The sequence below is a fragment of the Fukomys damarensis genome, unplaced genomic scaffold (assembly GCF_012274545.1).
Source record: "Fukomys damarensis isolate Sample0158 unplaced genomic scaffold, DMR_v1.0_HiC HiC_scaffold_18, whole genome shotgun sequence".
In the NCBI taxonomy this organism is placed as follows: Eukaryota; Metazoa; Chordata; class Mammalia; order Rodentia; family Bathyergidae; genus Fukomys; species Fukomys damarensis.
The window spans coordinates 46,127,265-46,138,816 of NW_022900930.1; positions in this window are offsets into that span (position 1 = coordinate 46,127,265).

The following is an 11,552-nucleotide window of genomic DNA, read 5'->3' on the forward strand; positions in this document are numbered from 1 at the left end:
TCAAACAAACAAACCCGAACAGACAAAGCCAATAAAATAACCAGCCTGTGAGAGTCCCACACTGGCCTGTGTGGGTAGTGTGTGCAAAGAAACCTCTGTGCCTTTACGCTGCAGAGCAGGGAAAGCATTTAGCCGGCTCTTGACATTTTTTTAGAAAAGCCCAAGGAGCCCACGAGGCATGAGAATTTGTATTCGAGAAGCTGAGGGAGGGAGCTCCCAGCACTGATTTAAGAAAAGGATGCTGCGTACTTGGAGAGCAGGCTGAGATGGAGCCAAGAAGGAAAACAATAAACAAACAAATAAATAAATAAAGACCGGTGTCAACGCCGGCCTCGCCCGGCCTCCCTTTCCAGAGTTCCCTGAGCCCTCGAAGTGGCCCACTTTCCGGCCTGCGCCAGGGCCTCCTCCGCCCGCTTCCTCCCCCGGCTGAATTTGGGGTGCCGAGTTTGAGTCCCTTCGAGGGCCACTCGCAGGCCCGCTCCACCGCAGGGAGGAGGGTTAGGCCGACCTGGACTGAGAGTCCTCCAGCCCTCACCTGCCTGTCACTCCCTTCCCAGAGGAGGATCGGTAACAGTTCCTGCCTTGGAGGTTCTAATGAGGATTTGTTCTGAGACAGGGAGGCTGAGGGAATATGAGAGGCAGGCCGGCCATGAACTCACAGCGATCCTCCTGCCTCAGCCTCCAGAGTGCTGGCGTTGCGGGTGTGCACCACCACGCCTAGCTCTTAAAAGTATAACTTTAAATGTGATTGTCCTTGCCTCCTTCCTATCTTCATTTCATCTGTCCGACTTCAAAACGACAGGAGAATGAAGAGTACGGCTGGCACTGCAGCTCCGGGGTGAAGCGCCTGGCTAGTGTGTGCACGAGGGAGGCCCTGGCTCCAAGCCCCAGAACTGGCAGGCAAGAAAAAGCGAGCTGGGAGCACTGTGGGTGCGGTGAATGCAGCTGGAAGACCTGCCCCTCTCTGTCCTGTGCCTCCATGCAAGCCTCATTTTATGTGGCAGTTATGTTTCCATGCTGGCTCCCCAAGACTAGAAGCACCTTGCAGGCAGGGACAAGGTCTCCTATGTCTTTGCATCGCCAGAATTTAAACCAGGTGTGGTCCCAGCACTCAGGAGGCTGAGGCAGGAGGATCCCTATGAGTTCCAGGCCAGCCTAGACTACATAATGAGCTCAAGGACTACATAGAGAGACCCTGCCTCAAAAAACAAAACAAAACAAAAAGGCTGGTTGTGTGGCTCACTGCAGAGGCCTTGGATTCAATCTGCGGTATCACCACCAACACCACCAACAACAACGACAACAAAACCCGAAACAAAACAAATGCAAAACGTGAGTCTAGTTTTGCAGCTTATGCTTTGTTTGTGACTCTAGACTCAAACCAAAGTCTGAACTAACAGCAGTACCCAAAGCCCAGCCCTGCCACTGGGATAGGAGGTATTTCTAGCTGGAGAAAGAAAGGGACAGAGAATCAGGTGAGGTAGAGACACTGCTTGTTACAGCTCTCTCTGTCTTATTTGATCATGCTTTGAACGTTGGCGGGTTGTGTTTGGACAAGACCAGAGTACATGTCACAAGGGTAGGTTACAGCCAGACTCCCCATGAATTCGGGTGGCAGTTCAGGATGTACGGAGAAACTTTTAGGCCAAAATTAATTTGTATATGGAGACAGCTTTAGGCCAAACTTATTTCATTTTAACAGCCCTCCGTAGACGTCAGACAAGTGCTCTAAGATCCTCCTGGAGGTTTTGTTCCTTGTATGTGTGAGAATGGTTCCTGTGTCTGGGGATTGAAGTCATGGCCCTCACATCCAGGTTCTTCAGTGGGCCACAGCAGAACTGGGTGGAGTCCGGCATAGGCCTAGCACCACAAGTTGCAGGCCAGCCTGGGCTACACAGCGACTTCCAGGACAGTCTGAACCGTGTAGTGAGACCCTGTCTCAAAAACAAACGAAAAGAATTGGGCGGGGATTTGAAAAGATGCATATTCCTGGACCCTATTCCTGAATAATTTAGTAGGCCAGGATAGGACCTATAAATTTGTGTTTTTTAAATATTTATTTATTTATTTATTTGGTTTTTTGAAATAGGGTCTTGCTGTATAGGTCAGGCTGGCCTTGAATTTCCTATGTAACCCAGGCTGGTGTTGAATTCACTGTGATTCTCCTGCCTCAGCTTCCCCAAGGCTAGGATTATAGGCATGCACCAAAACACCCAGCTTTTGTTTCAGTTTTCTTTTTATAATCATATTTTTGAGGAGTTAGAGAGGAGCTGTTTTACTTTTTTTGTTTGTTTTTTAAAAACTTGCTTTATACACAGCAATCAATACTGAAGTTTGAAGGTCCATGTTTGAACCTCATCAATTCTGCAACCCCACCGTGCCTAGGGGATGAGGAGGAGGTCTGGAGTGGAGAATGGAAGTTCTGTTTCAAACCACATCGAATCCCACTCCTCCTCACCCCATCAATCATCAGGATCCCTGCTGCGAAGCCACAGAACCAAGCAAAGCCCAATGGAGAACTTCCAGGGCCATTGCAGCACTGAGCAAGGGGCCAGGAGCAGGAGTCTGTACTGAGGGAGAGAGGAGCCCTTCTCCCAGGCTGGCAGGAACCCAAACTGAGGTGACACTGTGGACGTCAGTGGTGACCCCTCAACAACCTAGACCACAGGGTCCATGGACCCAGCTACACTCAGTGGAGCCAGGCATGTGGCGCACACCTCTAACGCAGCACTTGGGAGGCTGAGGCAGGAGGATCACTGTGAATTCAAGGCTAGCCTGGGCTACACAATGAGTTCAAGGCCAGCCTGAACTACATAGTGAGACTTTGTTTTAAAAAAAAAAAAATCTATCTAGATATTGTCAATGGAGTGCTATTTTCCTATAAAGAAGAACAAATTTGAGTTATTTGTAGGGAAATTGAAACATCTTGTTACCATCATGTTAAGTGAAATAAACCAGACACACAAACTTCAAGATCACTCAGTTTCTCATAAATGAGAGACCCAAAGTGTAAGTAAACTAAAAAGCAAAATAGGGCTGGGGATTTAGCTCAGTGAGTCTGCCGCCTGTCTCACAAGCACAAGGTCCTGAGTTCAATTCCCGGTATCAAAAAAAAAAAACAAAAAACAAAAAACGCAAAATAATAGAGATGACAGGGAAAAGGGAGGTAGACTTTATGGAGAAGGGGAAGTGAGAAGGACCAAGATGGGATGTGACATGTAGCAATGGCCATATTTCTTCTGTATCGCATACCCAAATAAATAAATAAATATGTCACCTGAAAAACAGAAGAAATGCCAAGCAGATGCCCCCTCAGCCGGGTCATGCCTGTGCATCCTCAGCTCTGCTTTGGTTTTCTTTTGTTTGTGATGGAAATGAAATACTTTGCAGTTCTTCCATCTTGGATCCACAGGAAGGCCGGACCTTTCCCCATGTGAACAATGGAGTCAATGCTGGGGGACCTGGTCAGCCGTCCTTTGTTGGAGTCCCTTGTGGCTCTGAGACCAGCAAGGCCAGCCCCGCCCAGGGAAGTGGCCGCAGGGTCCGCACTGTGGTTAGATTTCACATCAGGCTGCTGGGAGGCGCAGCTCCCGGATGAGATCCCGCAACAGGCGTTTCAAGTGTGGCCACCGAGTTCCCTTCCCCGGAAGGACCACAGATTTACCGCGCAGGACACCTGCGTCCTTCCTCCCAGGGACCAAAGCTGCAGGCACATTTCTAAGCACAGCCTAGAGACGGCTCCTTTCATGACAAATAGGACGCATAGTTATTTTTGGCTTGGGGGCGGGTGTTTGAATTTTTTGGAGGGTTTTTTTGTTTTTGTTTTTGTTTTTTGAAGCAGGGATCGAACTCTGGTCCTGCCAGGCAGGCACCAGAACCACTGAGCTAAATTCTCAGCCCTGAGACAGGGCCTCACTATGTATCCTGAGCTGCCCTTGAACTGGCAGTGGTTCTCCTGCCTCAGCCTCCCGAGGGCTGGGATCACATGTGTGTACCACCATGCCTGAAGGGCTTGTGGTGGATCAGGGGATTAAACTCAGTGGTTCGGCCACCCGCCTCAAAAGTGCCAGGTCCCGAGTTCGATCCCCAGTACCAAAAGAAAAAAAAAAGGATTTGTGTTTAGCTTGGAAAGACATACACATCGTATGTATCACGCTGTCAGACCTCCTTTTGTGGAGGAATTCAATCCAATCCCACACCCATAAAACCAGCCAACTAGGGATAAATGCTCCAGGTTAAACCTGCAGCTAGCCATCCTCCAGAGTAACGGAAACAGGACTGTCTTTGTCCAAGGCACCGGGGAGAGACGCTATATTCTCAGCAGCAACTTTGAAGTGCTGCTGTACATAACACGAAGAGAAGGCATCTCATTGCCTGAACCCCCTCCCTCACCTGCAGGAGGGGCACTTTGACACAGCCCATCAGTTTTTTGTTTTTGTTTTTGCGACACTGGAGATTGAACCTAGGGCCTTCGCATGGATCTGCACACTCAGCCTTCTTCGTTTTGTATTTTGAAGTAGAGTCGGACTGCGGCAAATTAACTCATGGTCAACTTGGCGTGCACAGCAGAACTGAGTCAGCGTGGTCTGGGCGTGGAAGACCCACCTGAGCATCGGTGCCAGTGGCATAAAAGGAGAACTGGAGGGTGTTCAATTTCCTTTGCCTTCAGATGGCTCTAACTAGTGATGTCACAAGTGCCCCAACCTCCGGCCACTACATCACTCAATCCCATCCCAGTCCTACAAGAAGCGTTATCTCAGCCTATTGCTCTCCCTCCTTTGTTCAGAGGCAGCCGGGCAGACCTTTCCTGTGATAAAGGCTTGTTAGGGTCCTGGTCTGGTCCTGGTTTTTGGCTCTTTTACCTAACAGAGGGGAAATCGTTTCCTGTTGGTTTTCCTGGAGAAGCTTGCTGCAGCCGGTTTTCCTGATGCGATCAGCTGTTCCCATCATCGGGGGAGCTCAGCTGGCACCGGGAATGGCTGCTGTTCTCCTCGGGGGGGCTCTGGTCTTCTCCGTGAACATCACTTCCTGGCTCCAGTGCGGGTCCCTCTGCCTGGCGGCACAGATCCCTCACCCCACACAGGGTTTTTGGCCTCCACCACTGGCCCTTGGGCCTTCCCAGTACAGATCCTCAGTACGGACTTTGCATGACGCACGGCCATGGGCTCCAGGCCACTGGCTGGACTGGTAGAGGACACTGCCACAGGCTCTTGGCCTTCAGCTGGACTTGTGCAGGACACTGCCTTGGGACCCAGGCCCTTGGCGGGATTCTTTGGGTCTCTAGTATATGGATAGAGTCTTGCACTCCTGCATTTGACTTTTTGGGTGAATATTATAAAATAATCCTATAAATTGTGTGTCCTGTATTAAGTCTATTCCTTTGTACACCCTGACTATAACACTCACTAAATCACTAATTTCCCAGGCTGGGCTTGAACTTGTAGTCCTCCTGCCTCAGCCTCCCAAGAATGCTGGGATCACAGAAATGTGCCATCATGCCCTATAGTTTTTAAACAGTCACTACTTGCTGGCCAGTCTATCATCTAGTTTTGCGGTTTTTGTTTGTTTTGGTAACGGGGATTGAACTCAGGACCTTGCACTTTCAAGGCAGGCACAGTGCCATTGAGCTAAATCCCAGCCCCTGTCATCTAGTCTTGCTTCCCGGAGGAAAGACCCTGACTCTGATGATTGTTATAAGTTACAGTCATGAGCCGCGTAATCACGCCCCGTCAGTGATAGACCACATGGGCCACTGTGGCTCTGTAGGATTATAATGGCGCAGAGAACCCTTATCACTCAGTGACAGCTGGTTACCCTGACAACAAAGCATTCCTCCTGATTTGCGGTGACAGCACATACAATGATGTTAGTGTGAGCTATTAGGTAACAAGTGACTAGGTTGCTGGTTTGTCTATCTACTGCACTCTTTATTGTTATTTTACAGTGTATCCCTATTTATAAAAACAGCTGACTGTAAAGTAACATGTCAATCCCTCCACCCCCGCCCCCCGCAGCTCCCAAGCTCCTGAGAAAGGCTAAGTACCCTCTGATCCAAAAGGCACCTCATGCAGTGAGATGTTTCACTGTGTAGGAGGTTCCCTGACCTCGGGTTTGAGATCCCTGCTACAGATGCAGGGGGACTAGAAAAAGAAAGTTCCAGAATGGAGCTTCTTTCCGGAATTCTTTGAGGCTTGTCTCCATGGTGACTGTTTCCCAGGCCAAGTCTCTGAACCACATCCGGAGTGTCCATGAAGCCAGTGACCAGCCCCCCGGAGGTCTGTGTGTCCACCCTGTGGGTCCCGTTGTTAAATCCCCTGTGACCCCTTTATGAAGGGCTTTGATCAGCACCTGGCACCATTGCTAAGCACAGGTTGCTTCAGTGCTGTACTCATTCCCTCGGAAAGCACCAAGTTCTCCAGTGCTCAGAGCAAAACCTGGCCAAGGTAGGGCTTCACACAACACATCTGTGGACACAGGGGTGGCATCAACCCTATTTAATCCAGGCATCCACTCTAATGAAATAACACGTTACTGCAAGTGGCACTTTTAACCAGGAGGACTGAATTGTGGGGACTAAGCCTAGTACCTCCAGTTCCAAAGTAGGGTGCTAGGAGCAGGGACTTCCTGGAGGCGATTGGGTCATGAGCACAGAGCCCTGGAGGCATTCATGCCCTTGTGAAAGAAACCCCAGAGAGGCAGCTCACTGTCACCTCATCACCCTGGGGGGACACAGCTGGAAGGAAGGCGCCATCCCTGGGAACAGGAAGTCGGGCCTCCCCCACCCACCTCTGCCAGCAAGCTAAGCCCTATCACACCAACATCAGATATTTGCCATCCCAAATAAATCACCTCGCAGGACCGCTTTCTTTCTAAGTCAGTGGTTCTTAACATTTTGGGTCATAAACCTGATTAAAAATCTGATCTAGCCAGGCAAGGCAGTGTATCCCTATATTTCCAGAGCTCTGGGAGTTTGAGGCAGGAGGATTCCAAGATTGAGTCCAGTTTAGGCAATTCAGCAAGACTGTATCTCAAAATAAATGATTTAAAAGGGCGCAGGATATAGCTCAATGTGAATGCCCTGAGTTCAATCCCTAGTACCCCTCCAAAAAAGAAAGGCTAAAGACTACGTTTGCTGGAAATAAGCACATTCACACTCACTGGGCAGTTCAAGGTACATACATGAATCTATGGGATCTGTGGAGAACAGGGTACAGTAGCCAAGTCACACAGATCCTTTGTTCATTCATGAACCTACTATATGTTCATTCCAGGCTGGCCTGGAACTCATAGCGACATTCCTGCCTCAGCCTCCCCATATGGGATTACAGGTGTGCCCCACCATGCCTGGCTGTGGCACTGGATTTTAAAAGTCTAATATGTAGACGAACACGGAAGGAGGAAAAATTAAAAATAATGACTTTACGGTCAGCCTGAACTACACAGTGTGCCCCTGTCTCAAAACAGTGAAATATTAGCTGGACACGGTGGTCCACAGCTGTAACTGCAGCACTCCAGAGGCCGGGGTAGGAAGATCGACACAGGCTGGAGGTCAGCTTGGGCTACATAGCAAGACCTTGTCTCAAAAAAGAAGCTGGCCGTGGTGGCACATGCCTGCAATTGCAGCACTTGGGAGGCTGAGGCAGGAGGATCGCTGCGAGTTCCAGACCAGCCCGGACTACATAGTGAGTTCCAGGTCAATCTCAACTACATAGTGAGACCCTGTCTCAAGGGGGAAAAAATAAATAAATTTTTAAAAAGTTCCTAACTTTACATTTTTAATTGCAAAGCCACCAACATACCATGCGGGAGAGGTTTCTGCTGGACTATGAAATAGTCAGATTTGACTCATTAAGCTTTTGATTTTCTCTAGAGCCCCCTTCAAGGGTTTCTGTGTGCTCATCGCCTGTTTTTGGAGGGGAGAGGTCTGTTCTAAAGAGGAGGGGGCTGGGGCAGTCCTTCCAGGATGTGTTTGGTATTAGTGTGTGTGTTTTGCCCCCAAGGAATTTCTACTCTATCAAGGATGCAGAGCCTGCCAAAAAAATGTATACACCCTTCAGGGAAAGAGAAATAGTACAATGTTTTTCCAACAGATGGTGTCACCCTTATGTGGGGGACCCTAGAGGATGTCACATAACCCAGAAAACCTACTATACTGCGGCCCTTAGAGAAGAAACTGAACATGCTCTGTGCAGAAATCTCCTCCACCAAGGTTACCAAGCAGCAGTTCGCTGTACTAATAATGTCAGGAAGCTCATGGCCACCACTCTTCCAATTGTAGAGGCCAAAGGTAACTTGCATTCATCTCACAACATCTCAATACATTTAACATTCAAATATGTATATGAGGCCCCCCCACCGTGTGTAAACTTGTTTTTTTTTTTTTTTTGGTTTTTTGAGACAGGGTCTCACTATGTAGTTGAGACTGACCTGGAACTCACTATGTACCCCGGCTGTTCTTGAACCCACAGTGATCCTCCTGCCTCAGCCTCCCGAGTGTTGGAATTACAGGCGTGTGCCAATGTATACATTTTTTTAGTGGGCTCTGCAGTTTGATTATTTTTAACATGTGTGTTTGGGGACACATCTTTCGTAAGCGCTCTGGATCAGAGTATAGTACACAAACGCACATTACAGAAATGAACAGCTTGGTGGGATAACAGAGGCAGCACTAGGCTAGGAGGACAGGGAGCAAAGCCTGCCCCAACTCTCAGTCCCTGTTCTAACTAACTGGGTGACTGGAGCAAGCTACAAGCACAAACAGCAAACGTCTTCATCTCCTAAAACCCAGGTGTCCTCCTTTACTTTCTGAAGATCTCCGAGACAATGTTCAAGACAAGCAGAGCTAACGAGCTATCCACATGCAGAATATTAGAGTTGCTTTTGTTGCCAGGAACAATAATAATATTTTTGAAATCTGGATTATGGTAAGAACTGAGGCAAGCAGGCTTCAGCTTGCTAAAAAAACTTGGAAAGTGAAGAAAGAAAGACTTGCACGGGTGACTCCTTCCCCTAAATGTCAGGGGCTGTAAGCACGCAGAGTGGGCTTTACATTTAGATCTTGAGCTGTTGCGATCAGACCTTGAGCTGTATCCACCAGGGTCAGTGGGAATTTTCCACTTGGTTAAGTGAAAACTGAAGTTTCCTGCTCTGAAGGGCCTAAAGGCGACACAGGCTGGGCTGAGCTACGGCAGGACTAGAGGCAGTAATTAATACCAGAGTTTAGGGCTGGGAATTTAGCTCAGTGGTTCCGCCACCTGCCTTGCTAGTGCAAGGACCCAAGTTTGATTCCCGGTACAAAAAAAATTCCTAGAGCTTACCAGACCCAATAGCTACTGCAAAACACAAGTCAGGCAATGGCGCGGCTGAGAAGTGAAAGTACCTTTCCTTTGCGTTGTCCTTAGGCTATGGGCTGGGGAAGGACAGGGCAGCATCTCCAGCTGCAGGCCGGGTCTCACTACAGAGGGCCCAGGCTCGATGAACAACATGAGCGCCTGCGAATAAGCAAGTGTAATAATAACGCGAATGCATTGGGTCCCAAAAGGAGGTCAGAGCCCAGCGACAGGCTTAGTAAGTCCTAAAGTGTGCCGTCAGCCGTTGGAGCAGAGCTGTGGACTGCCTTCTGGGGCTAAAACATAAAAGCAAACACAATCTGGCGGTATAGTTAAAAATAATAAGTAATAGTCTCCAGCGAGTTCAAATCGATCTTTACTGCAACTCAGAAATAACCTTTCTTTGTAAGCGTAGCTTTGTCTTGATGCTGGTAGGTCTATGTTCGTGCCTGTAAATATTTTTTTGTTCTTTTTTTAATGGGTCTGTAACATGTGTTAACAGCACCATTTCGCCTCCTCAGTAGGAAAAAGTCACAAACCAAATGAACAGATATATTTTTATTTATTTTGAGACAAGTTCTCACTATGTAGCTCAGGCTGGCCTTGAACTCGTGGTGATTCTCCTGCCTCAGCTTCCCATGTGCAGGAATTATAGGTGTCAGCCACTACACCTGGTTTGGATATAGTCTAGTAAGCATATGAAACTTTTACAATTAAAAGGTTAGGTTCATAATGGAGAGGAGAGACATGGTGAGTGGAACATAGCAATAGAAGATGTTTTTGTGTAAAAATAAACTCACTAGGGAGGAAGACTGAGCATATCTATGTAGCAGAGATGTACTCACGTGGTAGTCAAAGAACCCATATTGGTGTTCTGGGAAAATCTTTAATAGCCAGCTTTCTGGGATGAAGGGAGAGCCCTGGCTTCTAACATTTGCTGATCTCTGAGATATAGACGTAGGAGATGAAAATAACCCCAAGAGCATAGACAGAAGAAACTGCAATACAATTATTATGAAGAGATAAGGTTTACGTATTTTTTTCTTGTTTTGGTACAGGGGATAGATCCACCTTGTGCTTGTGAGGCAGGCAGCTGCTACCACTGAGCTAAATCCTTGGCCTGGTAATGGTTTAATATTTATCACCCTTGTTTATAACATAAATAATTTAATTGCAAATTTATATAATTTAATTATTAATTTTTTGGGGGTGTTGGGGATTGAAACCAATCTGAATCACTGAGTTTTACCCTTTGCCCAATTTAATTTTTTTTTCTTTTTTGGTTTTTTGAGATGGGGTCTTATTACATTGTCCAGGCTGGCCTTGAATTGTCGTCGTCGTGCCTCAGCCTCCCAGAGTGCTACAATTGCAGGCATATGCCACCACACCCAGCTCTCCAATTTAATTTGTGTGTGCATGTGTGTGTGGTACTGGAGACTCAACGTAGGGCTTTCACACCGAGTTATATCCCCAGCCCTTTTTTATTTTGAGATAAGGTCTCGCTAAAGTGCCGAGGTTGAGCTCAATCTTTCAATTTTCCTGCCTCAGCCTCCCCAAGTCACAGGAATTAAAAGTGTGCCCCATCTGGCCAGGCTCTAATTTAATTTTTAGTAATGTCTGTTTTTAACAGTGGGCTCACAAAATACCTAAACATTTTAATAATCAGGTTGTTTGAGCCATGATTCGCCCCCAGCATACTACTTCCTGTACATGAAAGAATATTAGAGCATCTTGGGGGAAAGTTAAGAAGAGAAATAGCAGTGAAATATTTTGTGTGAAGAAAAATGGAGAAACGTGGGTGTAGATCATTCTTCATGTAAGTAAATTTGTATTTGTAGAATGCTGATACTCGATGCTGGTTAATGGATGAATGTCTTTCGTCCGAAAGTTTGAGAAATGCTTCATGTTAGATCTCATCCGTACTTTTTTTGTTGTTGATTTCTTGCTATGTTGTTCAGGCTGGCCTTGAACTCAACGTATAGCCCAGGGTGGCCTCAAACTCGAGGCAATCCTCCTGCCTCAGCCTCCCAAGTGCTGGCATCATAGGCAAGTACTACCGCGCTCAGCATAAAATCCTCTTCTACAAAAACATTTTGCTTCCAACTTTTAAACTGAAAATATCAGACTGATTTTCTAGAAAGATTTACACCTGCATAGTTCCTCAGATGCCCCGTACAAGGTATTTATAGTTTCTATGTGGCCATCAAGTAATAACCAATAAAA